Below are 11013 nucleotides of genomic sequence, written 5' to 3'. Positions count from 1 at the left end.
CAGGCCAATGCTCTGTCCACTGAGCCAAACCAGCTAGAGCTCAAATTTTACTTTTAATCTAAAACTAGAAATAGCCCTTACCTCTTTCAGGTTTATCTTTAGATATTATGTATGTGACACTTTCTTTTTCAGAAGTCCACCCTCAGGATTTAGCTATGGACACTATCCTGTATATACAGATAAAAACTTAAAATTTTATATTTAAAGTAACACTAGATGAGATAGTAGTGTATGTCCATTACATGAACAGAAATAATAGCACAAAATCCTGTATGTGAACTAGAACATGATTAAATAAAGAAAAAATGATGTGAGAATCAAATTATGACTTAGAGGGGTTTTTCTTAGAGGTTCAGAAACAGGTAAGGGGTGAGTAGCAATAACAAACATAATGAAAATTATATATTGCTGGTTTTGTTGTTGTTTGGGGCTAGTGGTGATTTCTGAAAGATTTACTGGTTGTGCAGAAGGGGTGTATTTCTACAAACAAAAGAAAAAGCAGAATCATTACCATTAAATGCAAGCTTCAACAACTCTGTCTAATTTCCCTGTGACGTATAGCATCTGGGAGGTGTGTTGAGGATATTCAGTAAAAAAAAACCAAACAAACAAAAAAAGACAGCATATTGATGTTGACAGAGATAGAACAGTTATAAATCTGGCAAGGGATTCTCATGAGCTGTTGTCTTTTTCTTAACTTCTTTCCAAATTGGATTTGTGAGTGGAGTTGCTATGTTGTTTTTCACACTTTTTCTTTACTATTCATTAGTACCAGTGATGGAAATGCATTTTCTATGACTACTGATATCAAGTCAAGCTTTTTTTCTTTCCCAGCTATTTTCCCTGTGGTGGAAATGAACTTGCAACATTTTCCACTGTGTATGCAGGGGGATTATAGAAAAATAAAACCTCTTTTAAAACCTCTTTTAATATATCTTGTTTGTTCCTACTTAGAACTATTATGACTCTCACACAATCTTTAGTCTTCTTGTCTTTAAGTAGGCTCAAAGAAGAAAAGGGAGATTTCTCAAAACATATTTTTCTAGTTCTCCCTATTATCAGAGGAAAAATTAAACTTACTTATTTACTTAAGATAAATGAATTCTTTAATCCTATATAATAAAGAGGTAATATGCAAATTGACTGTCACACCCTCTCAAAAGATGGCTGCCCCATGTGGGCACAAGATGGCCACCACAAGATGGCCAGCAGGTGAGGGCAGTTGTGGGCAATCAGGCCAGCAGAGGAGGGCAGTCAGAGGTGACCAGGCCAGAAAGGCAGGGCAGTTGGGGGCAACCAGGCTGGCAGGGGAGGGAGGGCAGTTGGGATCAACCAGGCTGGCAGGGGGGGAGGGCAGTTGGGGGCAAAATCAGGCCAGCAGGGGAGGGAAGTTGGGGGCAACCAGATCAGCAGGGGAGAGGAGTTAGGGGTGACCAGGCCAGCAGGGGAGGGCAGTTGGGGGTGAAATCAGGCCATCAGGGGAGGGCAGTTGGGGGCGATTGGTCTGGCAGGGGAACAGTTAGGTGATGATCAGGATGGCAGGGGAGTGGTTAGGGGGTGATCAGACTGGCAGGCAGAAGAGGTTAGGGGCAATCAGGAAGGCAGACAGGTAAGCAATTGGGAGCCAGCAGTCCCGGATTGTGACAGGTATTTGCCTAAATTGGCAGTTGGACATCTCCCTAGGGGTCCAAGATTGGAGAGGGTGCAGGCTGGGCTGAGGGACACCCTCCCCCCCAGTGCCCAAATTTTGTGCACCGGGCCTCTAGTAGTAATATAGTTTCCTTTTGTATATGAGTCCCTTGTTTCTGAATCAAACATCTCATATAATTTATATGACTTCCTCTACCAACCATGACTTCCATGGAAGATCATAAGGAATCATTATCATTCTTTTAGTGATGAGGCAAACACAAAAATAGCATAAACCAATATCTATGAGAAAGACATCTCATCTTAACTTAGAGCTTCTTAATCCTAAAACTTTGATTAACTCTAAGGCTCTCCTCCATTCCTGGCAGTCCGTAATATGGGTCTCTGAAACACCTTGAGGCATAGGTAACCATGAATCCAAGCCAAATCCCCTCAATAAGATTCTAGGAAATGAGAGCACAGAAGGTTTAGGCTAATTAGCCAAAACTACACAACAAGTTAATAGCAATATATATAATAATATATATTATAAATTATTCAATTGAGTTCTGGCTTCTTTCCTATGAAATAATCCAATGCATTTTGGATCTTCTAAAACCAACAACTACTATCCACAACATACATACACACATGTACTCATAAGCTGAAGAAATACCAAATTTGGAAAAAGACATCAGTGAGTTGTCTCACTGGGTCATTTACTAAATAAAAAGAATAAAACCAAAGAAAAAACACATTTGGAAAAGGGCATAGCGAGATATCTTATTGGGCTATTTACTATTTTTTTAAATGCCAGAGATATTTTCCTTTGAAAAACTAAATAAGAAGTATAAGGTTTATTGAGAAGATTTGACTGTCTGTCCAGCATATGCCTTGGCATCATAACCGTGAATAATCAACTGATGTCAAGAATCCACATGTTGAAGGATTCCTGTAATTTAATTACTTTGACAGACAATACTTTCATGATATGACTTTATATTCTCAACATTTATTCACAAAAATTGACCATGATAGTGCTTTTGGAGCTATTGCAGCTGAATATGATAATATACAACACAAAGGGTTGTCTAAATGATGAGACCATTTTTTTTTCAGAATTACTACATGTTAAATGGCTAACAAGTACATAAAAATTTGAACAACATCACTGATCATCAGGAAATGGCAAATCAAAAACACAATGAGATATTACTTCAGACCTGTTAGAATGATTTTCAAAATATGAGAAAACAAGTGTTTTCCAATGTTTGAAGAAAAGGAAACCCCTTTGCACTGCTTGCATTAATGAAAATTAGTACAGCTACTATGGTAAAACATTATGGAAGTTCCAGAAAAAAAAAATAGAACTATCCAACAATCCCACTTCTGGCTATATATCTAAAGAAAATTAAATCACTATCTTGAAGAGATTATCTACATTACCCTGTTCATTGCAGCATAACTCACAATAGCCAAGACATAGAACCAACCTAAGTATTCATTGATGGATGCATTGTAAAGGAAATGTGATATATGCATGTTTAAAAAGATAGAATATTACTCAACCATTTATGTGAACATGAATGAACCTTGAGACATTATGCTAAATGAAATAAGCCAGAGAAAAACAAATATTGTATGACCTCACCTATAAGTGGAATCTTAAAAAAAAAAAAAAGACATGAACTTATAGAAGCAAAGCAGATTGGTGTTCCCTGGGACTGAGGGATGGCAGAAATGGGGAGATGTTGGGTACAAACTTTTACTTATAACATTAATAAGTTCAGGGATTTAAGGTATTGTCTGGTAACTATAGTTAGCAATACTGTATTGTATACATTAAAGTTGCTATGGGAGTAGAATTTGAATGTTCTCACTATAACAAAAACAACAAAATGATAATTATGTGAGGTGAAGGATGTGTTAACTAACCTTATTATAGTATGAATTTCACAATATATTCACAGTATTACTAAACTTATTGTGGTAATCATTTTACAAAACAGGGGTGTGCAAAAAAGTTTACAATATTTGTATAGGAAATAATACAATAATTAATAAATAATAGTATAAGAATAAAATTTTCATGTACTAATGACTGTAAGCCTATTTTTGCCCATGTTGTTATATACATGTATTAAATTATCACATTGTACACCTTAAACTTATATAATGTTATATTTTAATTATATCTCGATAAAGCTGAAAAAACAGAATTGCTACATTTTTTTCTCTTTTTTATTTAAAGACTGCCCCACCAAAGGCTTTCACACTATTGTTTGCGCTCATTGTTTATGCATATATGTATATGAGTTCTCTGGTTAATCTCTTCTACCTCCCCACTCCCCTCTGAGATATATCAGTCTGTTCTATGCCTCCATTCTTCTGGATCTTTTTTGTTCATCAATTTATTATGTTCATTAGATTCCACTTATAAGTGAGATCATGTGATATTTGTCTTTCTCTGACTCGTTTATTTCATTCAGCATAACACTCTGCAGGCCTATCCATGCTCTTGGAAAGGGTAAGAAATCCTTCTTTTTTATAACTTCATAGTACTCCATTGTTTAAATGTACCATAGCTTTTTTATCCACTCATCTACTGATGGGCACTTGGGCTGTTTCCAGATCATAGTTCTTGCAAATATCACTGCTATGAACATAGGGGTGTATATATTCTTTCTGATTGATATTTCAGGCTTCTTATGATAGTGGGATTGTTGAGCCAAATAGTAGTTCCATTATTAATTTTTTTTTTAGTAAATTCCATGCTGTTTTCCTTTGTGACTGCACCCAGTCTTTTCTCCACCTCCTCACCAGCACTTGTTGTTTGTTGATTTATTGATGGAAACCTTTTTGGCAGGTGTGGGCTGGTACTTCATTGTCATTTTAATTTGCATCTCTCTGAGGATTAGTGACTTTGAACATTTTTTTAATATGTTTCTTGGCCATATGAAAGTCCTCTTTACCAAAGTGCCTATTCAGGCCCCGTGCCAATTTTTTAATTGGGTTCTTTGACTTCCTTTTGTTGACCCATCTAATTATGGTCAATTATTTTTGACAAAGGAGGCAAAAACATACACTGGAATAAGGCAGTCTCTTCAATAAATGGTGCTGGTAAAATTGGACAGGTACGTGCAAAAAATGAAACTATATACCCAATTTATACCAAACAGAAGAATAAAATCAAAATATAAAAAAGGCTTAAGTATAAGTTGCAAAATTACAAAAAATCCTAGAAGAAAACATAGGCAGCAAAATCTCAGACATCTCAAATAGCAGAATTTTCACTGATACATCTCCTAGAGCAAAAGCAACAAATGAAAAAAATAAATAAATGGGACTACACCAAACTAAAAAGCTTCTTCACAGCAAAAGAAACAATTATCAAAATGAAAAGGGAACCCACTCTATGGGAGAAAATATTTGCCAATGACACATCTGATAAGGGGTTATTTTATATACTCATTGACTTCAATTCCACACTCCTAACAGACTTTTGAAAATGACTAGGGATGGAGCAGGGGAAACACTCATTCCTCTCAAGGCCAAATTCTCTATAAGTATTGTGCTGTCATAAATGTTGTTAAGAATATAGTGCAAAACTATTAGAGTATGCGATGGGAAAGTATGACCAGAAGACAGAGAAAGTAGTAAAAGGTTTTCTGTCTTTTAAAAATGCACTTGATACCCCACCAATTGCCTGAACCTTGTTCCTTTGGTCTGGACAGCTTCATGCTTACACTTCTGCTATTCAGTCCACCCCAGTCTGGCCTCTGTCCATTCCAATAAGTGGAAACCAATCTTATTAAAATCACCAATGACCACCATGTTGCATAATCCAGTGTTAACTTCTCTATCTTCATTTTAATACCTCAGTAGCATCTGATCCTGTTAATCAAGTCTTTTTGAACCACTATTTCTCCTGGATTGTATGATATTATACTCCCCTGGCTTTTCTCCTGGTTTACTGTCCAGTCATTCTTACTCTCCTTATTCTTCTTTCTTTATCTGACTTGTTTTAAAAAATATATTTTATTGATTTTTCACAGAGAGGAAGGGAGAGGGATAGAGAGCTAGAAACATCGATGAGAGAGAAACATTGATCAGCTGCCTTCTGCACTCCTCCAACTGGGGATGTGCCCGCAACCCAGGTACATGCCCTTGACCGGAATCGAACCTGGGACCTTCCAGTCCGCAGGCCAACGCTCTATCCACTGAGCAAAACCAGCTTCGGCTTTATCTGACCTTTTAATCTTGGACTGCAGGACACTGTGGTAGGGGAAACATGGTGTTTGGTATCTTGTTATGTCCACTTTGGTAGAAGAGCACAATTGGTATACAATCTCTTTCTAGGTACATGATTACTGACTGAACCTGCAGTGTCCTATCTCCTGGTGCGAGAAGATTAATTATCTACATCTTGCATTATTCCTTCTTTGCACCTATGCCTTCTATCTGCATTTTGTGTCCCTGTAGAAATGTGTACTTTGACACATCTTAATCCACTTCTTAACTAAATTAGCAAATTAAAGGAGACATAAAAGAATATAAGGCAGGATGCCTATAAAACTATAATGTTGCCCAACTAGTCTGGCTCAGTGGTTGAGCATCGACCCATTAACCAGGAGGTCACGGTTCTATTCCCAGTCAAGACACATGCCTGGGTTGTGGGCTTGATCCCCAGTAAGGGGGGCGGGTGCAGGTGGTAGATGATCAATGATTCTCTCTCATTATTGATGTTTCTATCCCTCTCTCCACCTCCTTTCTTCTCTCTGAAATCAATAAAAACATATTTATAAAACTATAATATCATATAAAGGAAAATGCTATATTTCAATAGTATGAGGAAACAGGCTTTCCTTGGTTTAATGACTGAGTAGGTAATGCATAAAGATGATTAAAGGAACAAAATACATATAACTTGGTTTAGGAGGAAATCAGCAGATCTGCAAATATCTCCAATTGGGCAAACTTTAGCAAGAGAAAATATTGATTTAGCTCAGTGAAAGGTACAAAGGGACCGGAACTAAAATTAATGAAGTTATACTTAAAGAAACTAGAGGGCATCCAATGGACGCCAAAGGACTTGTATACATGCATATAAGCATAAGCGATGGATGTGGACATCAGCGGGTGAGGGCAGGATTGGGGGGATGAGGGGACATTGGGGGAATAAGGACACATTTGTAATATCTTAATCAATAAAGGGGAAAAAGAAAAAAAAGAATAAACATATGGACTGTTATAGAAATTTATTTAAAAGGAGCCTTTATTAATAAATGGAAACCAACTGTATGCAATGAAACATTTGTATATTATGCAAGATCAATGATATCCTCAACTCCAAGTCTGCACAGCAGTCAAGAACACTAGTTCACTGTCTTGTGTGGCCTTAATAGGATGACAGTTCCTACGCTTCTCCACATACCTTTAAATGGGTTCTGGATCAACTTCTGCCTATGGTCATATCTTGATCTTTTAAAGATATGATTCCAACTTTTTGTACATCAGAGTACATGTACAAAGGAAAATATGTGTGTGTGACTCACTGAATATTAGAGGAGACTAGACAGGACCTCTGGCTGCTTCAGATTCTAGAGGCTCAACCACCCCCAAGGACTTAGGGAATTGATATGGTGGCTAACCTAGAAACCATTCTTGGCAAAACATTATTCACCAAAACATTGGTTTGGGAGCACTATCCTGAAAGTTTTTGTTTAGGTGAGGAAGGCTGCCAGTTTCTAACTCCTAATCCCTTCTTCAATTTTCCCTCTTTCACTACCTTCTTATGGCTGCAATGAAATATGTCCCTCCTTCTTTCCCCTCCCCCATCCTCTTCTCTACCCAGTTATTACTTTGATATCATAGTCCATTTTTTTCTCCATATCCATACAGTGTAGAAAAATAGCCACAGTCATCCTTGGTAAAATGGGCATTTTGCTAGTTATCTAAGAAATATCTGAGTTTACCACTACCAGGTGGAGGGGAAGCAATTTCCATCAACTTCTTAAACTGCACAGTGGAAGTTTGCACACTTCATACTTAGGTTGTTTTTCTCATCTTGAAAAGAGGCACAGTTTACCAAACACCAGCAAAGAGTTACAACCTCTTTGAAGTTGCCAAGTCTGAATAGTAATAACAAACTAAGATTCTGAAGTTATTGATTCTAATTTTATGAATATCAACTACTGTATTTTAATTATGTATTTCTCAAAATACTAGGGTTAAATACTGTTTAAAAATTAGCCAAAGAGAACAAGATGGCAGCAGGAAGCAGTGGCAGTAGCAGCAAGCTCCACACGAAAATCGAGGCTGACTTCAGCTTCCTGGAGCTGCGGCCCACTTTGGTGGACCCAGCATTCAGGCGGTGGCAGTGAGGCCCAAGAAATAAGTGGAGCTGGCAGCAGTGGTGGCTGGAAGTTGATCAATTCCTAGAGGACTTGTGGCTGCAGGAGTTCACGAGCTGTGGCTTGGTATCAGAGGCCCCCTATAAAAAAAACTCTTCTTCCTGGATACTGGCTCCAAAGGCAGAGAGATTAGCAAAAAGTGGACCAAAGTCCAGAAGAGGCCCCTGCTCCTCAAGGAACCCCCTTGGGTCAACCTCATTTTAGAAAACACATCCAAGATCCCTGCCCCCAAAGACATCCTCACCCACTAGGTCTCCAATGCCAAGAAGCTCAAGCAGAAGGGGTAGTTATGGGAGAAGTCCGCAAAGTAGGACAAGCTGCCCTGAGAGGCGCACAGGGTGCAGGCCCAGCTCCTCAACCCTCCTGTGGCCAAAGCCAAGCCTGAGCCCCAGGACACCATGGAACTGCCCTTCTACAATCTCTGGGCCAAAGATAACACTCTGGAGAGGCCGTTGGCCAGCCAAGACCCCTTCTTCCTGGAGCAGACCACGAAGAAAGGAGTGAAGCAGCCGCTGCGTCTCCACACCAAACCGTCCCAGGTGCCTGCTGTAGAGGTGACACCCTCTGGAGCCTCCTACAATCCATCCTTTGAGGACCACCAGACACTGTTCTGGGAAGCCCATGAGGTCAAGCTACAGTGACAGAAAAAGGCAGAGAAACTGGAGCAGCAGCTGGCCCTGCCCCACATCGAGCAGGCCGCCAACTAGGAGTCTACATTTGAGGAGATATGTCAGGGACTGCAGGAAGAGTCCAATGGGGAGGGGGAGCTGGGTGAGGACCAGGACCAGTGGCCAGAAGGGGCTGGAAACCAGGAAGGAGATGACCAGTGGAGATGAGCCAAGGCTGCCACACCTGCCTGCCTGGCCCCTGTGGAGAAGAAGACAGAGTAGCAGGATCAGTTGGAAAAGGCAGCTCAGATGCTGTGGGTACAGCAGGCCACAATGCAGGCCTCCCAGCTCCAGCACCAGGAACTCTTCAGAATGTGTGAGATCAAGGCCCAGCTGACGCAGTGGCTAGCAGAGCTGGTGCAGGGTGGTGGGAATGATTGAAGGCACAGTGGTTATCCTAGGCCAAGCCCCGTAGGCTGGGGCAGCTCAAGTACCAGGCCCTGGAAATCCATGTGCAGCTCAGCTCAGAGCTGGCAGACTGGCTCTGGACCCTGAAGCCCGAGGGCAAGATCCTCCATATCCTGTTCAAGAGCTTCCAGAGGAGAAACATGACCAAGCTCTGGGAGAGAGCCAAGTTCAAGCTCAAGTACAAAGGGAAACTTGTGGAGAAGCAGGCGTTCTGGGAGATACAGTTGTAGCTGATGCTGGGTGCAGAGCCCTCACCCTTCAATAAAGCACCTTTGGGCCAACATACATACACACATACATACATACATATAAATAATAAAAATAAATAAAAATTAGCCAAAGAAACCACTCTTAGAATAATAAGCCAACCTGTCATACACAGGCCTCTAAATGCATTAAACCAATACTCATAATACTTGATATAAAGCTCTAAATTCTTATTAGACTGTTAAAACAATTGAGAAGATTTTTGTATCTGAGGGAGTCAGTGGGATAAGTGTAATGTGCACTGAATCAAGACTTAAGTGGTCTGGATATTCTCTAGACCTGGTTCTGTTATTTGCAGACATTGTGGACTTGACATCCAGATCTTAATTGTCTCATATTTTTAAACTAGAGGCCTGGCACATGAAATTCTTGCACTTGGTGGGGGGCAGGGTCCTTCAGCCCTGCCTGTACTCTCTCACACTCCAGAAGCCCTCAGGGGATGTCCAACTGATGCTTGGGGGTGTGAGGAGGAAAGAAGCAATCCCATTCTTACCACATAACCCCAGAAAGTTTCAAAAACTACAAATTATAAGTACTATTTCAGGCAGGGCAGTTGGGTGAGACTGAAAACAAACATCCTGGTGAAGTGTCTTTAAAGCAATTGGTTAGACCCCCACTCCCAGATCCCTTTCCTACCCTGTCCTCCAAGACAACTACTTCTTCTACTCCCATTCTGGTTAAAAACTGAAAGTTTACTTTTGGAGATGCTTAACCACTCAGGTTCTGAACTCAGGGATAGCAGGCCCAACTAAGGACAAATAAGATGCCTTATATTGAAAAGAGGGGAAATATGAGAAAGTCTGAATATTGGACAGCAAAAACTTCAATTCCATTTCCATACTCAGCTCCAAGAAAGTGGCAGCCAGTTTCCTACCACAGTGTATATTAGTGCAGGAGGACAGAAAGCTATCAGAAGGATACCTTCAACAACATAAGACTGATAACATAATGACATCCTTGAGTGTGTATTCAGAGGAGGTTTTCAATTATTTTACAGAATTTGGGGATCAGTTAATTATTGGTACATAGAAAGCTAAACAAATGAAAAAAAAAATGATCCAATTGATGAGCTCCAAAAATACAAAAGTCATTCAAGAAAGGACAGCTAATCATAATAAACTTGGTAGTTCAGCTCTAAATAATGTGATATTGTCATAATAATCTAAATACTTAACAGATTCAATCAAATACATTATATACATTGGGTGAAGGGGCATGTAGGAAAGCTGAATTCTTATCTTATAATAGAAAATCGGCAGATACTATTTAAAAACTTTAAAAAAGGTTAAAATCACAGTATAAGTATATGATTTCAATATGCGGAGACAAGCACCAGAAGAAACAGAACAAAGGATTGGATGTGATTTGATTTTGGAGAGGATGAGGCAGGCGACTGTTCATTTTATTATAGGCTTAGAAGTACTAGTTGACTTTTTAAAATATGTACATTATTTACTTACATTAACAATTAATTTCTTTAAAAACTAGAGATTAAATGCACAAATTCTTGCACCAATGGGGTCCCTCGGCCTCGCCTGTGGGATTGGGCTGAAACCAGCTCTCCAACATCCCCCAAGGGTTCCCAGATTGCAAGAGGGCACAGGCCAGGCCAATGGACCCCACTGATG

General features: G+C 39.6%; 1 pseudogene; it reads left to right on the top strand.

Annotated features, from left to right (window-relative positions):
* Positions 1 to 7895: 7895 nt before the first annotated feature.
* On the top strand, positions 7896 to 9348 carry LOC118653752 (annotated as a pseudogene).
* The last annotated feature ends 1665 nt before the right edge of the window (positions 9349 to 11013 follow it).

The sequence above is a fragment of the Myotis myotis genome, unplaced genomic scaffold (genome assembly GCF_014108235.1).
Source record: "Myotis myotis isolate mMyoMyo1 unplaced genomic scaffold, mMyoMyo1.p scaffold_m19_p_4, whole genome shotgun sequence".
Taxonomy (NCBI): domain Eukaryota; kingdom Metazoa; phylum Chordata; class Mammalia; order Chiroptera; family Vespertilionidae; genus Myotis; species Myotis myotis.
The sequence above is the reverse complement of the archived record's forward strand: the minus strand, read 5'-3'. Positions and strand labels throughout refer to the sequence as shown.